Below are 16,623 nucleotides of genomic sequence, written 5' to 3'. Positions count from 1 at the left end.
TTTATTCTTTGCAAATTTCCTAAACCTAAACTGGTCATTTTTTTCCCTTCCTGCCCTTCACAATAAGCATTTCGTCTCAGGTGGCTAGACATTTTCGTGCAATGCTAGTTATATATATGTTAATGTTAGTGCAATAAAAATGTTAGTGCAATTACTTTAAAATGTAAAAACGCCATAAAAATGCCTTATATTTATGAGAAAATGTAATTTTTTGTTTAGTTTTGCATTACTTTATGTTATAATTCAAAAATTTCATTTTTAAAGCTATTTTTGGGAAATTAGAATAAAAACCGAGTTTCTGACGTCTTTTCATCTCAAACAATTTATTTCAATAAATTTGTAGGGTAAATATTTAATTTCTATACGCACAATACACATGGCTATTATCTTGTAAAATATTTTGGCTCTGTGATTGTCATAGCCAGCGTTATTAGCGATTAGTTACCACGGAGCTAAGATAGCACGTGACGTAGATAGCACGTGACGCACGGAGCTAAGATAGTACGTGACGCAGTTTCCGCGTACGAAAACAGCTCGCATTGAGATAGGGTTAACGTGCATTGCTCAAGCGCACATTTTGAAATATAGTTTGAACTAGAGAGATTGGGTTCAAATAGACTATCACCGCTGACCTATAAAGAAACAGTTCTGTCTGATTTTTTGACCATTCATGCAAAAGCACATAAAATGGCCTAATAATCTAGCAATATAAATTATTGATTTAATATGATGTTTTGCTATTAATTATTTTCAATGTAATAAATCAGAAAAGTAGTTGAAAACGGAAAATAACAAGTCGAACAAGAAATCGAAGGCTAAACCTTTAGACTTAGTCCGCGTTTCATGTAAAGATGTAGCCTATTGTACACTTTGTACAGTAGTTATGTCAAAATGACACTACTCTAGGCTACATATAGGCTATAACGGCTAACACTAAATTAAGATGATCTAAACCAGGGCCCGTCCGCAAACGTCTTTCTTGCTTCAAGTAGAATAATTTCTTATAAGTCTACCTACCAGGTGGCCTGTCTGATGGTGACCTTTTCATGGGTGTTTGACTACACTCAATTGGAACTTTTTTAATACATCTCCGACAGAATTCATTCCGTAATCACAATCTTATTTGATTCAATGTTACAGTCAATTCAATGCAATCGATTCACTCATTCAATCATTCACCATTTTATGAATTGCAATCTCTGCATTTGATCAGCAACAGCTTCTAAGTTCAACGAAAACAGCCATTCAACAAATAGGTGAGTAGCCTTACCTTAGTGGCCTTTATAGATAGCTATGGTGACTGCTATCGGGTATTTCAATCCCGTGTGCAATGTGTTGATAATGGAAGTCAGACTTTTCCATTATAACCTACTGAATACAACATCTCACTACAGCAAACGAAAAATTTCTTAACTTTGTTTTAAACTTGTATTTACAGTAGATTATTTGCTTGACTTTGAATCTCAATATTTTACATGGTTTGATATCAGTAAAGTCTTATGTAACTGGTATAGCACAGAGTTTAAAATTTCTCTTCGGTATCGCTACAGATGGAAAGGCAGTTGAAAAACAACAATATTGTTTTCATCGTTTGAAACGTGGGCTTGTCATATGGAAAGTTAACCTTAGAGCGTCACTTTCCGATGGGAGAATTTTACTTTTGGCAGTATATAGATTTATTTCCACCGAGATGTTTTGTGTAAAATTCAATGATGCTGGCCTGAGAGCGCAGTGGCGTTGTGTGACTGATTCGTTTATAGGGAACTTCACCAACACAAACCTACTTGATAAGCAAGTTTAACCTTGGGCAGCTTTTAGTTTATAAAATTCGAAATTTTATTCATATTCTACCAAAATCAGTCTATTTTTGTCTTTCTAACTGCTGCATGCTGATAGTTGTTTGCACATTGCGCACACGAAAAAAACACAGCAGACAGAAATGAAGATCTGAGCAATTTGGCAAGCGCCTTAACAAAACCTACTTATTGAAATTAAAGCTCCTGCTATAGCCACGAATATGAAGGAAACAAACCAATTTGTTGGATCTTGTCCAAAACAAGAGACTGTTTTTTTCTTGTTTGTTTTTTGCAAAAAGATTAACATACGTTTCTCTTGTCCCCAGTTTATCAAAACTAGAAATAATTAATAACAAAGCATCTATAATCGAATAAATTGTTAAAAGGCACCAGAGTTTCATCTCGAGACAGAAAAATTTCAGATAAAATGGCAATTTATAGTAGCGTGTAACATGAAAGCAAATGCTCTTTTTTAAACAAATTTGACACTTTGACACTTTTGACACTTTTTTAAACAAATTTGACACAATTTGACACAAATCATCCAAACCACTGGAGATTCGCTGCCCACTTGCGAGTTGCGATCCTCTTGAGGCACACTAGTGTGCCGTTGTAAGTTTGGAAAGTTCTGAACTTTACAGATAGAAGAAATTAATTGTAGAGTGAAACAAAACAATTAGAAAGAAGCAAACCACTTGTATTTAAAAAAACGTTACAAAAGCGCTCTGGTAAAACAAATTTGTATGTTTAGATTATTTCATTGCAACTCATTCTATTGTTTCGTTTATATAAAACCATACGTAGCCGATTTGTCAAACAATGCAACGTTTAATGATATTTTACGTTAATGGACTGCTCACAAGGACGTCACATTTCACTGTTTCTATCACATACGTTGGTTCAATGTTTACGTGTGCATTATTTCAAACTGTTTTTTTTAACATTTAAAATTTTGTGTTCATTTATACAAGAAGCATTTAATTAAAATACCGTAAAGTTAGTTGGTGCTTCTTGCCTATATGTTTGCATTTGGTTTGTAATATTGAAAGGCAACAAAGCAATCTCTCTCTCAGTCTTCCATCTATGAAGGCAGGGCCGTGTTAACCACCGTGGAGACACGGCTGTTCAGGAGCCCTTTTATTTCAGTCTGTTCAATGTTTTTTGACTGTAAAAAAGAAAAGTTGCTACAGAAGCATGATATAATAATAATAATCAATAACTTAAATCATGCAAGGCGTAATTACTGCTTCTCAAACCTCTGGCTGGGGGCCACCTCCGTTTAGGGGATTACTCATATTTATCACATGTAGCGTTTGTCGTGTTGTAATTTTACATATTGGCCAAGATTTAAGATGTAGCCTACAGGTATTGTTTGCAAAATTTTTTCGCTTGCTTTTTTCGCTCAACAACATTTTATTCACCTAACCAGCGACCTTGGGCATACAGAGTTTCAAAAGTGGATTAAGGGATTAAAACGATTTTATGTCCCGCAAAAACTAACGAAGTAAGCTACTGTAAAATTCTGAGGTAAACATTGCCCACTCAAACAGCTTAGTTAATTAATAATCAAATTGATAAATTTCGGTGCAAAATGGAGACTGTTGTAAAGTTAAATGTTCCATGAAAATATTAGCTTATAAGTGAAGCGAAAATGAGAACACCTCAGATAGATTTTCGAAGTTTTAGTTAATTGAAAGGCTCTACCATACTAGGCTATAAAAATTTTCAGGAAATTACTCATTGAAATCTTTCTGTGGTCGCGAATGAAGTTTTTTTGAAATGGTAGGCCAACTTAAATTAAAAACCAAATCTTCTACCCCAATCCAATTTCAATTTGATGAATGTAGTAAAGCGACCTATGGTTACAGCCCTACACATAATGCAAAAATTGTGACATTTCACACAATCATTCGATGTGAACTTGTAATTCTAAAAAAATGCATTGACATTTTTGTCCCTTCCATAAGCCCAAGGATATTGTTATTATTCCATTTCCTAAGTTCAATCGTTTTGCGCAGAAACGAAGCAAAGCGTTTAACTTTAAAGCATTTTCGTTTCGAACAATCCCAGTAGCGATGAGGATAAACAAATGTTTGCCTTTGTTAAGTAACAGTTTGTATAGAACTAATAGCATCAACAGTGCTACTGCATTTCGGATTAACTGTTGATTTTTATTTTTAAACTTGATTTAGGTCTCAATGCGAGTTAATAGTTAATTTAATTTTTGTTGAAAAATTTATGATAGCTTATTCTAATTTGGCAAAGTAGTTTAATTCATCAAGATTGAGAGCACGGCTTTTTGTGAGATCTCTAAAAAACTGATATGCGAAAACAACTCCTAAACACTGCGTAACTTATGATTGCAGCAGGTAATTGCAAGACATGACCAGGGATGGATCCAAGGGGGGTGTGGGGGGGTGCCCACCCCCCAAAAAATTTCAAACTGCTATTATTTTAATAAGCTAATGGTATTAAGATCTACTAGTATTACTTTATATATATATTGATAGATCATAGCATTTTATATCAGCATGTAACGAATTGATGCTGTCACTGTAGATTATGGAATGTGTACCAATGGAAATAATCATGTGTTTTGTACTGCTCATGTTTTTAAACTTTAGAATATTTCTCAAAATTTCATCACGTTCTTGAATTTTGTTATACCATATATAAGTGTTTTTTATTCATGCTTGTTTTAAAGACTTGATTTTACATGCACACTTTCTCTGTTTTCAGGTCTTTATTAATATTAAACAAAAAGGATGCAACCTAGTTCGTACCCTGAACAGTTCGTACCCTGAAAAGATCGAGAGAAAAAATAGCACAAAGCCGGTCGCTGGTCGCAGTTTCCATAAACAAACAAAAACTCAGAATCATTACCTGAAATTTTAAAATGTTTGCGAAACTCCGATCTCAACCCTAAACCCTAACCCTTTTAAAAATTTGCGGAAACTGCGATCAGTGACTTCGGTTCGGCAAACTCTTAGGATCATGACCAGAAATTTTAAAATGTTTGCGGAAACTGGGGAAAAACGGAAACTGCGATCAGCGACTTAGGCTTTGTTCTAATTTTTCTCTCGATCTTTTCAGTTTGTATGTTTGCTGAAACTCCGATCAGCAACTTCTGCTTTTTTTAATTTTTTTCTTCAATCTTTTCCTAACCCTAACCCTTTTAAAATGTTTGCGGAAACTGCGATCAGCGACTTCGACAAACCCTTAGGATCATTACCGGAAGTTTTAAAATGTTTGCGGAAACTGCGGAGAAACGGAAACTGCGATCAGCGACTTCGGCTTTGTTCTATTTTTTTCAATCGATCTTTTCAGTTTGTTTGTTTGCGGAAACTCCGAACAGTGACTTCGGCTTTTTTGATTTTTTCTTGATCTTTTTAGGGTACGAACTGAGGATATGAACTGTTCAGGGTACGAACTAGGTTGCAACACGGCCATGGTTGCACCCAACAAAAACATCTGTATTAACAACATGAATGCTTATCAGTATGCCAAATACAGCATAGACACATTTTGACAGTGCCACACTGATGGACCTCCTTGAATGAAAATAGATTTCAGCAGCACCCCCCCGAAAATTAGAGGCTGGATCCATCCCTGGACATGACACACAATACTTTGCACGTGGGCGTCATCCAGATTATTCTTTATTGCTTCTTTTGTGTCTGTCAGGTTGCACCACGTTTAAAGTATTACTACTCATTTATAGCCTGTATAACAGTTTTATTTTAAACGCAACCACTTTGCACAACAATTTGTCTCGTTTATTCAGAATTAATTTTATAATTAGACTTTATTGACATAACAAATAACTATATAGGCTACAGGTATTTCCCTTCTCAATTTACAATCAGATAACGGATTTATATACACCATCTTCTACATCCTGTAGCATAAATTGCTTTAGCACAGCAGATACTCCATCCTTAAGTAGGGGTATCTGCGGTAAGAACCAACAATGAATCGAAAGTATCTTCCTGTCACAGGAGTAGAAAATCGATTTGTCACGTGAGTATTTCCATCGGCATCTGCAGGATTTGCTTCAAAAGTCTTGAAAAACAATGTTTAGTGCAAATGGAAAGTTTTAATGTAACAACGCAGTTAATAAATTCTTAACAAAATCAAAGTAAACACGCGCTACGGATTTATTTTTGTGCTGGTGAAAATCAGAAGATGAAAGGATGTGGTGGCAAACATCCAAGCAGGATAATTAATTAACGAATTTCAAAGGCGTTACGAAATTTCACACATATCATATGAGAAGTAAAGATATTTCAAATAGTTTCAACCAATGATATATTGAGAATAGTTATCATTTTGCATTGACGTTGCAAGGTAAGTTATTGAAATCGTAAAATTATTGCGTCACCTTTTAGTTTAGTACTTTCTTAGTTTGTTTTTGTAAAAGTTATTACGATACTTTAAAAGTGGCATTTATCTTTTAATAATTGCATTCATGTTTCTGTATTAATTGTGCTAACCCTAGGCATGCGCGATCTAACAGTAGCTTAGCCTACACTTCAAAGAGTTTTCAAACTTTATCGCTAGAACGTGGGAGACTATTTTAATTAATAAACGAAGTTGTATTGGTAGAGGTGCATGTCTGTTATCGGGAATTTCAATCCTTGTCGTTGATAGTTTGAAGTATTTCTTGATGATGCAAAACACAATGTTTTAGTGAAAATTCAAAATTAAAAATTTCAACCCTTTATCTGCCTCTGTTTTGATGCATTATTTCAATTGAGCAATTCTTTGATTTTGGGCTGATGTATTTTGAGAAAGACAACTGACAAAAATTATTAAAAGCATGAAAGTTGTTGCATTTTTAACAGCCTTTTGAAATATTTTTACAAATTTTGTGAATTTTTTCTTGAAAATGCCTTAAAAATGACTAAAATTTCTAACAAACTACAAAAATTTTTCGTTTTTTTTTCGTTTCCATTTGGACATCTGAAACAAAAACTTCAAGCTACGATAAATTTCACCGCTACATGTCAGGCAAGTGTCAGGCTTTCTGCACAAACGTTATCGCAGTGATATTATTGACGCGTTATCAGAAAAAAGAACCAAATATACTTCACTTTGCAAAAAAAATACAAACTTCCTATAAATGATTAAAAATTGCAGAAAAAATTCAAATACAAACCTAGTAATTTTTTTCAACTTTTAAAAAACGCAAGTCTTCCTCTTTATAATAAAGTAGGTGTAAGATCCAAAACCCAGGGAGTTTGCCAAATAAAGACCAGATTTATGGTGATTGCAAACAGTGAGTATTTTTTTGGGAAATTCTTGAGCTCTTTTAAAGAGCCTGTGGTAGTTAAAGGGTTAACTTACTTTATCGCCTCCTGTAGAAGCCTGAATTACTCGCATTTGATCTGTCGAATTTCCATATGATATTTTGAATCCAGTTACCCTGTAAGAACCATATCCTTGAGTTATTACTCCAACTACTCCAGTCGGGATCAAAAAATCCACTTGCAACCAAGCTCCATCATCTGCTAAACAAAACCTGTCAACAGGTCATAGTTTAATCAGGCTGTGCTTGCAGATTCGTGGGCAATAATTTACAGCAGGTGTTTAGTTGCAGTATGACTTGCTTCCATTGCTTTTATTCAGATATAATTATGTCTGCCCAGTTAAATCTTAGAACGTTGCTCATTGACTGTTTGACCGCTCTTTAAGATTTTTGACATACCCCAGACAACTATTTTTTCTGGTCCAGGTGTGGACCTAATAAAGTGGTTGTCTGGGACAGTAGGCTACATGCAATTACAGCTGCGTAGCAATAACACTGATACAAATAACACCAATTAATCTACGCATTTTAAACATGCTAATGATGCTTCTTGTAATGTCATTTAATGTTAGGCAAAAATATGTTAAATTGCATTTGCACCTACATTTAAATATAACAACATAACATGAACATTGGACATATTCTTTCATATACATTTTGTCGTAGGCTATTCAGGTTTTTGCAAAGTGGTTGAAACATTTTGATTGTGTGCAGGAACCCAGATTTTGTGTCTGCCTGCTGACATCTTATTCATTGTCCTGCGAAAAACTAAACAATAAATAAATACATGTACGGTTCGATCTTTGCCTACACCATTAGCCTATTTCAGCTCATACAGTTTAAAGTTTTTTTTATATATATCAAACAAGTTTGTTGCTTCTCAGTATAACCGGTTTCTCAAAACCTTTAACTTTTTTACTTTATAGAATTCCATTCCATAATTCCGAAGGAATAAAGGAATACCGAAGAATATGTAAACTTGCTTGGATTGAATGAGAATGTTGATAAGTTGGCGAAAGCGAATGGAGTGAGGCGATGTGGACATGTTTTGAAAAGAGATAAAGATGATGTTTTGAGAAGAGCGCTGGAGTCGCAAGTGGAAGGTCGTAGAAAACAAGGAAGACTCAAAAAACGTGGAGAAGGCAAAACGTTGAGGAGGAAAGCAACAAGGTGGGCTTGATAAGAGAGAACGCCTTAGACAAATCGATGATGAAGGCAGGGTATGAAGGTGACTGCGGCACTTGGAGGTGAATCTAGCTATACCCTCGGTAACGGGAATATCACCGGATTAAAAGTGGACTACTACATCTACAATTCGTAGAATTCATCTCTTATTCACAATCTAATTCGATTTAATATTTTAGTCAATTCAATGCAATCAATTCACTCATTTATTCATTCACCATTTTATGAATTGTGACCTCTGCATTTGATCAGGAAACAGCTTCCGAGTCCAATGAAAATATTCATTCAACAAATAGGTGAGTATACCTTAGTGACCAGGGCCTGATTAAGGCTCACGGGGGCCCGAGGCACAGCTAAGTTTAGGGGCCCCTATTGGCAAACGCTTTCGATGCAGAGCAGGATGTGCTCAACTGTTACTGCAAAATCGTTACACAATTTGAAATTGTTACTCAAAAATAACAAGTGTGCACACACTGGCACAACAACTTTCACTACCTATGTCTACGATAGGGGAAAGTGCTATAAAGTAGACCGGCTGATAATTTGGACCACTGCTGTTTTTTTCAATGACTGAAGTAAATAATTTCAGGGTTAGGGTTAGTCTGCCCCGATAGCTCAATTGGTTAGCGCGTCACTTCTGGAACGAAGAAGCTTTAAGATCAAGCGGCGCTGGTTCGACTCTCTGGGTGTACGCTTGAGCAACGCACGTTAAGGACTGCTCTCCATTCAGCGGCAACTAATGGATGGAATAGTTCCCCGGCAACAAGACTTCAACAATCGGAAACTTCACTTTGTCAATCTCGGTGACCGGGCCTGCGTCAGTGATTCAAAGCCTCTACAAGTATGCGAAACTGCCAGGATTAAGCTCTTCAAGAAGCTTTCCCAGTCCGAGGATAAAGATTCAATCAATCAATCAATGGTTTGAGAACAGCTTGAATTAACTTTTCTTACTGACCTAGTTTTTACTATTTCAGAAATTCAGATTCAAAGGGTTGAGCTGGTTCTTTGTTGTTACTAGAGGTTTTGTGTTTTGGGGGTCTGTGATGTTATTTTGCTGGTCTAAACTATTGAGAATTTTTCAAATATTGCTACAGTTACAACAGATTATACCAAAGTAATCTGCAGGAGAGGCATTAGCCTACTAATGACTATCTGCCAAAATCTTGAAGAAATGTCCACTGTTTAATTCTAAATGACACCAAGCAACATAAGATTATGCTAACTGTAATATGGACCACCTAACTGTTTGGTAATATGGACCAGTGGTCCAGGTTATGGTCAATTGGTAGAAATTTGTTTCTCAGTAATGAAGACAGGCATAGAAACGAAGTTCCATGAGATTTATGCATTTTCTTCAAACTTTCTAGAGTGCATCATAAAATATATTTGTAACTTGCTTTCTTATAGTGATAAAAGCTACTACCAGTAATTTGCATAATCACTTTGATATAATAAACAATTTGATTAAATTCTGACAACATGCCTAACCATGGAAATTGGATTTAAAATGGATTTAAATGCAGTAAATGGATTTAAAAAGCAGGAATTTACCCCATTAATCCTCTTATATTTGATGAAAGTAATTTTCACTCAGCTGAAGTTACTGACAAGCCTCATGAAGTAGACACCTCTGGGAACAACGTATCACCGCTGATAATAATTGATGATCAAGATATGTCTACTCAAGATGCAATTTCTCGAAACATTTCACCTTTGTCACAAGATGTGGTAAACATTGAGAAAGTGGCAAAAAAATCTATCATGTCAACAGAATTAAATGCTGGAACTTTAGCTGATGCACTGTATGAAGCAATCTCACATCACAAGCACCAGGACCATCGTCATTGAGTGTTAAGAACTTAGGCTACAACCTTGTTCAGTTAGCATTTCATGCAGGGTATCTGTCGAGGACATAAGCCCACTTCCAAAACAAGTTACAAAGGGAAGAAAACGTAGAAAAACTACAAAGGCTACTGTGCGGACAGGTAGCCTACGCTACACAAACATAAAATCAAGTTCACAGAAAAAGCTAAACCAGCAAAACAAGTGAGAAAAGGCTGTAACCTTTAAGTCTTCAAAAAAGAGAGTTATTTCAAGCAATGCTGCTTCTGCATGCACTTGTCTTGTGTGTGACGAGTTCACTGATGAGAATTGGATTCAGTGTTGTCAGTGCAAGAAATTGGCCCATGAAAGTTGTGCTGATATATATATCAAATGCTCATTTTTACTATTGTGACAAGTGACAACTGTGCCAACGATCAATGATTTGAAACTTATTTGAGATGACTATCATGAACGTTTCAGACTATTTTTATTTATTGAGTGTTTGTGTTCTATTTCATGCCTTTGAAGTTTGACTTCCTTGATATATTTACTTTCACATGACAACGGTCCATATTACAGTATGGTGGTCCATATTATAAAACAGGTGGTCCATTTTAGAAACTGGGTTGATAATATGGACCACTATATAAAAAAAATAACAATGTAGTTTTCTTTGTTTGTGTTATGTTTTTTTGATTGGAATTGTTTTTGCAAACCAACTAGCCTGTAACTAATCAAATAAAGTTAGTTGCACCCCAATGTTGTGGATCTTTTTAAAAATATTAAGATATTTCATTAGATGGTCCAAATTATAGTACTTTCCCTACTAATGTAAAAAAAATGGGGGCCCCCAAAACCAGGGGGCCTGAGGCCTGTGCCTCGTGTGCCTCATGGTTAATCGGGCCCTGTTAGTGACCTTAATAGATGGCTATGGTGAGTGGTATTGGGTGTTTCAATCCCTTGTGCAATGCGTTGACAACGGAAGCAAGAGTTTTCCATTATAACCTATTGAACACGAAATCTTGCCACAAAAAACGACAAATTTCTTAACTTCTTTACAAACTTTTATTTAGGCTACAGTAGATTAGATCCTTGACTTTGAATCTCAATATTTTGCATGGTTTGACATCAGTAACGTCTTAACAATGTAACTGGTATAGCCCAGAGTTTAAAAAATCTCTTCGGTATCGCTACTGATGGAAAGGCAGTTGAAAAACAACGATATTGTTTTCATCGTTTGAAACGTGGGCTTGTGATCTGGCAAGTTAACCTTAGAGCGTCACTTTTCGATGCGAGGATTCTACTTTTAACCTAGGTGGATTTATTTCCATCGAAAATGTTTTTGTGTATTCATTGTTGACGATAATAAATACATGTACGGTTCGATCTTTGCGTACATCACTAACCTATTTCCGCCCCTAATTTAAAGTTTTTCTTCTATATAAAACAAGTTTGCTACTCCTTAGCATACCTGGAATACAATTAAACCTGGAATACCTGGAATACAATTAAAATATCAAGCACAGTTATTCAAATACAATACGCTCACCCCTTGAGTAGGGATATTACTTTTCAGCAGAAATCTTATAGCAAATGTTTTAACGATATTATATAGAAATATTTGAAAGTTTCCGTGTTGACTAGATTACACCACTGTGCAGTGCAGTGAAATCGTATTATGGAAAAGTCTAATCCGAGTGTGTTTGAACTGACCTGACTGCACATAGCCTTCGCTCAATCTACAAACCTTGTCGTTTAGTTTACGGTGGAAGGGTGTCATAATCATAAAAATCATTTCGCTCTAAACTTTCGAACCATTTCCTCTGTAATGTCGGTTCAAGATGGAATTTCATGTAAACGATTTCACGTCATATACAACTAACGCGACATCAAGAAACGTTAACATGTTTCATCATACAAACTCACATGGACGATTTGAACGCCAAGCTCCCAATCCGTAGTTTTGATCTAATCGACCATATTGTGGTAGATACGGGTTGCCGCCGCATTGACTGCAGCTGGCTGACATTTGGTTGTCTTTTATTCTCCCATCTTTCAATCCAGCCTTGCATTCTATTACAATACGCTTGCTAAAAATGTTCAGTCTAACACCTTTTGTCTATAAAGTATGTCGAAAATTTTTAAAACGTTGTTTTTTTTGCATATTTAAATTATATCAAGTAGTTGCAATAAATTTAGTATGAAACTCTACGTAGTTATCTTGTTTTGTTTTTAACTTACAGCGATTTTACTAAACCAAATTTTAAGATGGTGAAGAGGTGGTTGGTAGGGGGTCCGGTGACCCCCATATTCTTTTTGGTTGACCAAGAATGGTCACCACTTCTCAATGGTAGAAGTTGAATTTCCAAAATGAAGAGGAATGATACACCCTACGCCAGAGTCGAACCTGCACCACTTGATTGTGAAGTTTTTTTGTTTATGAAATCATGCATTTAACCAACTAAGTTATCGTGACGGATAAAGGGATTAAGACATTAATTCAGGAAAGTGAATCTAAATTTGCACTAGTCACAGATTTCGTCGTTGTTTTATTGAAGCTGGAAATTTCCTAAAAGCAAAGGTTTCTATAGAAATTTGATTACATTACATTCCACGATGTCAACTACAAGCTTTGTTTTATTTATAGTCGGGTCTGAATAAGTATGTGCTGGAATCTTGAGCTGATTTCACGACTGTTTAGAAAGCCCACTCATTTTAGTTTGTTTATCCTTTTTAGCGGTGTTTATCAACAACTAGTTTGAAAAAGGCGTCGAGCAAGATTTCATTTCATTACGGTACGGCATTTGAAAACCACCATCTTATCCACTGCGTCATCCGTTTTTACATCCAACCGTTTTTACATCAAGAAATCTTCAATTCACAACATCATTGTTTTTTTAAACAACATAAGAAAAAAATGAAAAACACAAAGCTAACTTACGCTGACAAGTTGGTCGTTCCTGGGTCCATGATAGATCTTCTTTGCATGTAGCGATTAGCTGTTGAGCCACACCAACAAACCCGTATCCTTTTTTGCACTTATAGTTAATTGTAGCTCCAACTGATACTTCAGCAACATTCACCGAACCAAATTGAGGAGCGTCAGGTACGCGGCATCGTATATCTGCACATAATGTAACGAAATATATCCAAACTGTTTTGTAATCGCAACCACAGTGGACTGTTATTATGTGTTTCAGCTCAGTAGCTGAATGAAAATAATAACTTTAAATGCAAAACATTTCGGTGCAGGATATTTTTTCTGGTTTTAACTGATCTTTTTATGACTATTCTTTGCTTTTTCGATCATTTGGAAAGTTTTTTTCTCCATTTTAGTTTCAGAAGATGGATTAAGATCATTAAAAAAAAAGTTCCATTTTTGAAAACAAGTTAATTACTTTTTAGTTTATCAAACATCTTAGTTTCAAAAAAGTTTTATTTTTTAAGAAAATTAGACAAAGCGGAGTAGTCCCATTTTATAAATACATTCACAGTATGTTATCCCAGACAAAGTAATGTAAAGATACGATAGCTTTTAATAAAAACAAACACAATTATTCATGGTTACATACCATTTGGAGAAATTTGAGTGACATTAGCAAGCTGCTGTTGGACACAATGGACAGTGTCTGAAAAACAAGTTTCATAATGATCACATAGCACATGAATAGTAGGGTGGGCCGTTTTTGACTTTTTTTCGAAATTCAAAAACGGCTAGTCATAAAAAGTGGCACATGCTTGAAAAAATTACGTGTGCAAAATTTCATCAGTTTGGGGGTGCATCTTCTGCCCCCGCAGGGGGGTCAAACTTTCAATTTTTTGAAAAAATAGGGGAAATTTCACTTTCCGTTTTAACATAATTTTTTTAATAATTTTTCTACTGGCTAGTTATAAATTGTAAGTGGGATGTACCCAGAACTTTCCTATGTAAAGGCATGTTCGAAGCTTAAGGTTTACTGCCCCCGCTTCGACAACCAAAATGCTGAATTTTCACCAATTTGAAATGCTATTTTGTCATTGATCAATAAACAAACTTGTCGCAAAAGGGCGAGATGTTGTTAACGCTTAACGCTCATTTATGTTCTGTCCACTAACTTTGCAAGATGATACGAACTGACAAACTATAAGACGTAGTCTTGCTTAAATTAAAAGCAATAGTAGCCTACGTTTGATCAGTTGCAGCTATAAAACGCAACCTATAATTTACTTCAGAATAAAAGCAATATGATCTGCAGGTTCCGTAAATGGAATGTACTGTACAGTTCCACGTGAATTGTTATCATGATTTTGTTTACACAAATTTGTCATTTACAAATCATTAAACGTTCACTTGATAGGCTACTACAGAACCACATACAAGAGTAAACTTTGTTTGTCAGCAATGTGTCTTGTGTTAACAGAAAAAAAAACGAAATTGTGTCAAAAATACAACAAACAACAAGGTCTTTTAGCCAGTTCCCAAGATTATTGCTCAAATTTAGTTCTGGCTGAAGTCTAATGAATCATAAAATCTTGTTTCGACTGGAACCTAGGAATTCTTTTTCCTTGATTGTAATATTGCTTTAATGTAGTCTACCCATCTCTTTCAATGCTGTCCACCACATGTGATGAGCATCTGTTGTGTGTGGCAGAGAAAACGTAGAAAACAACTGTTGTGAAGGCATCTTTGTTTTGATGTGCTCTTTTATCACATTGCTGTCAACACCACGCATCGCTGGGGGTTCCGTAACTGGAATATTTTGCCAGTCTATCATATCAAAGTAACGTTCGGAACTGAACTGCAATATTGACAGGATGAATTTTTGCTGACGAGTGCTGTGAGATGATAATATTCTTGAATTGAAAATTCTTCTCTATCCTAGTTCTCTTACATATACTCTTTGGTATAACATATGATTGCAATCAAAATGTTTTCAGAATGGACATAAAATGCATTCCTCTATATTACTTTGTTGAGGATATTGCGAGCTTTATTCGATAGCTTCTGAGCAGAGTGTAGAATTTTAAAGAAATGTTTTGGGCCATTAGTGAAATTGCTTTTCTTTATAATGGCAAACCATGCTGGAATATAAACATTCATAATATAGTCCACACGTTCCACCAATACAGCTGACGTGTTAGATGCAACATATAAACGTAGAATTCTATTGGCAGTGTTCAACTATTTTGAGTGGTTTATCATACCTGGACTCCTATATGCGAAATGAATCGATATCTCTCCACTTTTCACTGCTCTGTGCATGTGTAGAAGATATTTTGGTCAGTGCTGAAGTCATTTTCATCAATTTCAATCTCTGGTGCCGGAACTGCTTTATATTTTACAACATCTAGTTGTGTGACAGTTGCTAGCTGCTTTATAATGGGCCCAGTGAAGCTATCAGGTCTGCTAGTATTGCCATATCTTTTATAAGATGCCCAAGAGGCAATTCATTACTATGGAGTAGGCATATTAACCACTGAAGTGGCTTTTGGAAATGATCTTCCAGGAGCTTTATCACGATGCTTTTTTAATATGTGTTTATTGCGGTTCCATCGCATCCAATTGCCATTACATTATCGTAGCTAATTTTATTGGATCCAAGATATCCAAGAATCCTGGTAGCTATTGACACATTAGATCAGTTGGCTGCAGTAAAATGACCAATGAAATGATAACTTGGCTCTTCAAGTAAAGTAATGTGTTCTTCAACTGCGAAATGCTTTCGAAGTTGCTCAGCAATTTCATTTTGTTTGATGGTTTAATCTTTTCGGCCATCAAAATATATGCTTTGCAAATTTATGCACATGATAGGCCTACTTTCCATTTGAGTTGTAAACCTCATCTCTTTTCTCACTCTTCTCAGTTTGCTTTTAGCTATGACTGATTGAGATTCGCTATCCGTTACAACTCCCGCATCTTGTAGAAATGATGAAGCAATAAGTGCTGCAAACCTATCTGAAATACCAGTACGATCGCATGATTAAGCAAATACTACTAAACTGGAAGTAACCTTGCTTTTTCTGGGGTTTTCCGAGGCAAAACTGGGTTGATAATCAAAATCTTCGCAGCGTTCTTCATTGGATGACAAAGTTTCTGAGCTTGAATAAGAAGTTAAAGGTGTTTTAACCAAAGTGCTACTTGTGCCTGCTCTTGGGTCTTCACGTAAAGAACGGAATTGTTCTGATCTTCTCGGAAAACGTTTAAAATTAGATTTTGTGGCCGATTTATCATGTTTATCAATCACCACTATGCGAGTTGTTCTTTGATCAAGATGGAACTGTTTCTGTAACAGGGACACGATTTTCCTGCGGCAAGTAGGCTACGTTGCAGAAAATTGGAACACTTAGGCTAGAAAAACCGATTTCAAATATTTTTGCTTTGCAGATTCTTTCATTTGGTCCAAGTTTTTGCTGAAATTTAGGCCCACCTCTAGAATTTGACTTCAGAAGGTTATTCTTTTTTTTGTAACTCTTTATCATAAATATGTAGTGATGTCCGTACCTCATTCGTATCATCCTGCAAAGTTAATG

Source organism: Aplidium turbinatum, chromosome 5 (assembly GCF_918807975.1).
Source record: "Aplidium turbinatum chromosome 5, kaAplTurb1.1, whole genome shotgun sequence".
Lineage (NCBI taxonomy): Eukaryota > Metazoa > Chordata > Ascidiacea > Aplousobranchia > Polyclinidae > Aplidium > Aplidium turbinatum.
Note: the sequence above shows the minus strand (reverse complement) of the source record.